The sequence below is a fragment of the Octopus bimaculoides genome, chromosome 23 (genome assembly GCF_001194135.2).
Source record: "Octopus bimaculoides isolate UCB-OBI-ISO-001 chromosome 23, ASM119413v2, whole genome shotgun sequence".
NCBI lineage: Eukaryota > Metazoa > Mollusca > Cephalopoda > Octopoda > Octopodidae > Octopus > Octopus bimaculoides.
The window spans coordinates 16,810,331-16,814,519 of record NC_069003.1 but is presented as its reverse complement, the minus strand read 5'-3'; the positions used below and the strand labels follow the sequence as shown (position 1 = coordinate 16,814,519).

Below are 4,189 nucleotides of genomic sequence, written 5' to 3'. Positions count from 1 at the left end.
CACACACACACACACACACACACACACACACACACACACACACACACACATATATATAGATGACAGGCTTCCACTTAGTTTATGTCTACCAAATCACAAAGCTCTGATTGACTATTGCAGAAAATACTTGCCCAAGGTGCCACATAGTAGGACTGAACCCAAGACCTTATGGTTGCATGAGTGTCTTTATGCATTTGTGTGTGTGTGTGTGTGTGTGTATGCATGCGTGCATGTGTTTGTATAATTTACACATTGATAACTCCTAAATATTTTTATTATCATTGCTATTGTAATTAAATGTTTTGTTTTAGGGTTGTTTTTGGCAAATAAATATGAATTTATCATTATTATCATCATTATCATCATTGTTGTCATTGTCATTCACTGCCAATTTCCGAATTTAACTGCCTTCGTCAAGTCAAGCTTCTTATCTTTGATTTCATGACATCATCTGTTTACTCAGAATCACCGAACCAATTGTAAAAGACTACCACCACCAACACCACCAACAACAACAACAAGACCCCAACTCCATAAACAACAACAGTATAATTTATCACAACCATGAGCACAATATCAAGAATAAATGAGACTACTGTTACACATACACATGCACAACCCACCACCATCACCCCATTTACCACTACTTCCACCTCATTCACCCCAACCAACCATTCTTCCACCTTCACACCCTCCAACAACATTCATCAGCCAAAAACAAGCTGAAGTAGGTGACTCCTTCTTCAGGTGAAGTCTTTAAATAGTGTGGCAGACAGATATGCTTAAATACTTTGTGAGGGTGCAGACAACTAGACATATCTGGTGACTGAGAACAGAGGAGAAACCAAGACTAATCAAAAACAACATCAACAACAACAGCAACATTACTGTCAACAAGAGGAAGTAATCACACAGCAAGAAAACAGGTAAGACACTCATGACAATATTTCGTTTTACTCTTTCTGTGAATGAAACTGTCTTAACAATTTTATATCCAAAATATCCATCCATCCATCTATTTTCTCTACCAGTTATTCCTGGGAGGGTTATGTGGTAGAATCCTCAGACACCTCCTTCATTGCAACTGTCATTAGACTTTCTGACTGGATTCCCAAGCACGACCAACTGAGACCATAGATATTATCCATCTAACTCATTCTTGGTCTACTCTTAAGTCGCTTGCTGGTTGACTTGAAAAATCCATCTTGAGATTTTTTCTTGTGACATTCTGTTGTGGAAGGATCATAACCACCCGTCAAGTGACTAAAATGTGGACTAACTCATTGTTATAAAACAAAGAATTGTGAGCGATTGGGAGTTTGGGTTGGTGAGCAGTTCACTGTGAGCCTTTGATATAGAGCATTGTGTTTCATGTAATAGTAATAGTAGTGTGTTGTGAATATACTTTCTTCCCCTGCTTATATTGGATATTATATATCCAATACAAAGATATAAAAGTGGCGACGAGTTGTCTGAAGCTTGCATTGGACATTTAAAACTTTTTGTTTTTGGTGCAAAACCAAAGAAAAAATCATTTAACATGGAGAACTTATTGGCCTCCATGGTGCAGTTGCAACACCAACTACAGCAACAACAAAGCAGTTACAGCAGCAGCAACTACAACAGCAACAACAATAAAACCAACAGTTGCTGGAATTAATGTTGTAGAAGGTATTACCTTTTCTGCATATTTTTGTAGTTACAACGAAATCTTCAAAGAAGAGTATAAAAGTTGGTCCAATGAGAAAAAGTACGACTACTTTTAAGAAAGTTATCCCCTGCTGAACACGAAAAATATAGTAATTATATTCTACCAAAGAAGCCAGGTGGGATTTGTTTCAATGAAACAATTAATATTTTGTAGTAAAGATTATTTGCCAACATAACATGGCAGTCCTGGTTTAGGACGATTGTTGCTGTAATTTAACCCCAGGAGACATCATCTCCAGCTGGCTATACGACACGATCTGTGTCCTTACATTTTCAAACAAGGGAATCTAGCACCCCCACTCAGCTCAAAACAATATCTGTGTATCGCGATTTCCGGGTTATTTTCCTTCATCAGTACAGAATAATTGTTCAGCTAGAGGTGAAATCTTTATTAGGATCATTATGATCAGAACATAGAAATTACATTACAGGACAAACAAATACAAAAATGTTAAATGAGTTCGAATGTGACTATTTAAAAATTTAATTATGATATACTTTAGTTATATGATTAATTTTTACCTTTAACAAGAACTTTTTTTTAAAAAACGCAAAGTATGAGAAAGAATAAAAGTTCAAAATACCGTACCCGACAGCCTATACTGCCCAGCAACTAACTTTTCCTTTCATCGATGATTAAGCTGGGTTACTATCACCCACCTTTCTCATCACATCCTTCCAATGTTTCTCGTATTCACTCGGTGGCAAGGTCTTCCTCTCCATCCCCCACCCCCATCTTGCTCTTCAGATGGTATCTGAAGTAGAAAAGCAAACCAGGGCCAGAGACGAACGACCCTGTCACAAAACCTTCCATTCTGGTCCTCCAAACACACTCTTTCAGTACTGTAACCATACAGTAAAAACAAGCCTTACCTTCTTTTGAGAGTCCAGTTGGCAGTATCATCTTTATTATAGATCCAGCCGACAGCGGTACTTGTCCCAGATACGACAACAAGTGTTCAACGTAACTTATCAAGCTAGACAGCTCCCGACATTGTACAAAAGCATGCTGGACGGTTTCATCGTCCAGCCCACATCTTGGACACGTCGGTGACACTGACAAACCGTGCCTAGATAACTTATCGCGAACAGGTAAAGCGTTCCTGTAGCACTGCCAGGCCAGAGATTTTGGGAAGTTGTCCAAGTACCCCGGCCTGAAAGTTTTTTTTAAACAGGTTGGCAAGCTGGTTCTCATCGAACCCCAGAGCCCCTCCTAGGACATCATCATTTTTTGCCTCTACCAGCCCTCTATAGAACACCGAGGTGGTATTCCCGCTACTGGCCTTGCCTGTCTTGTGGATCAGCCAGAGTGCCTGTCGGCACTCCTTCTGCCATAAAGTCAGATTCCATCTTTTAATGAAACCGCGTTTAAATTTCTCCATAGAGACCGGTCGCGGGAAGAATTCCCCTGCCAGCTGACTCCACACCTTATCACCCTCCAGGTGGTGCCAGAGATGTCTCAGCCTCAACGCATGTCTGTGCATCATTAGTCAGGGCATTCCCAGCCCACCCTTTAACGGTTCCTGGCAGCAAACAGAGCGCCTTACAAGTGGCTTTCCTCTCTTCCACAAAAAGTGGAAGAGTCGTCCCAACTTGTTTAGCCACGAATCGGGGCAAGGCACAACGGACAAGCAGTAGGTGATTACAGATGCCATGACCACCTGTACCACCTCCGCCCTTCCTTTCAAGGACACAGTCCTTCCGGACCATTTCCCTACTATGGCCTCCACCTTGTCCACTACCTTGCTCAAATTCTTCTCTGTCTGAGAGCCTGGGCCAAACCAAACTCCAAGCAACTTAATAGGACCATCTGTCTAGTGTCCAATGACACTGGACAATATTGGCTTGTTCCTCCAGGTACTGAGGCGCAAACCGATGGACTTGTCCTTGTTAACTTTTGCCCCTGTCACCGCTTCTTTCTATGGAGAGCATCATCTACACGAGGTAGCTGTGCTTCGTTGGACACGATGAGGGTGACCTCATCCGCATAAGCAGAAACAGACTTACCGCATCCGATTTCATTTGGGTTGCCTCCTAACTTCTCCAACTTCTGCAGCATTGGCTCAAGAGCCAAAATGTACAGAAGCGGAGACAAGAGACACCCTTGACGAACTGAACGCTTGATCGAGAAGGGCTGTGTTAGGTAGCCGTTTATCGGGACTGTGGACTTGATGCGGCTGTACATAGCGGAGAACGACACGCGAAAGCCTGGGCCCAGCCCAGCCGCTTCGAGGACCGCCTCCAGATACCGATGGTCCACCCTATCGCACGTTTTACCTTGGTCTAAATGGACCAATACCCCTCCTTTGCAGGCTAATTTCCCAACCTTGTCTAAAGTGTAGCAGAGAAGGTGAAGATTGTCCTGGATCGACCTGCCTGGGATTGCACATGTCTGTGCCTTCCCAACAAGTTTCTCCACGACAGCCGTCAACCTTTTCGCTAACACCTTGGCCAAAATCTTTAACTCTACATTAAGTTG

General features: G+C 42.4%; 1 protein-coding gene across 3 annotated transcripts in view; it reads left to right on the top strand.

The window, feature by feature from the left end:
• Window positions 1-694: 694 nt before the first annotated feature.
• LOC106882406 (4-aminobutyrate aminotransferase, mitochondrial) overlaps window positions 695-4,189 on the top strand; it is a 183,434-nt gene continuing 179,939 nt past the window's right edge. Inside the window, exon 1 of one of the 3 annotated variants that reach the window (XM_052976140.1) lies at window positions 695-926. The gene's annotated coding sequence lies outside the window, so the exon portion shown is untranslated. The remainder of the gene's footprint in view (window positions 927-4,189) is intronic. The other 2 variants (XM_052976139.1, XM_052976138.1) reach the window with 2 other exon arrangements.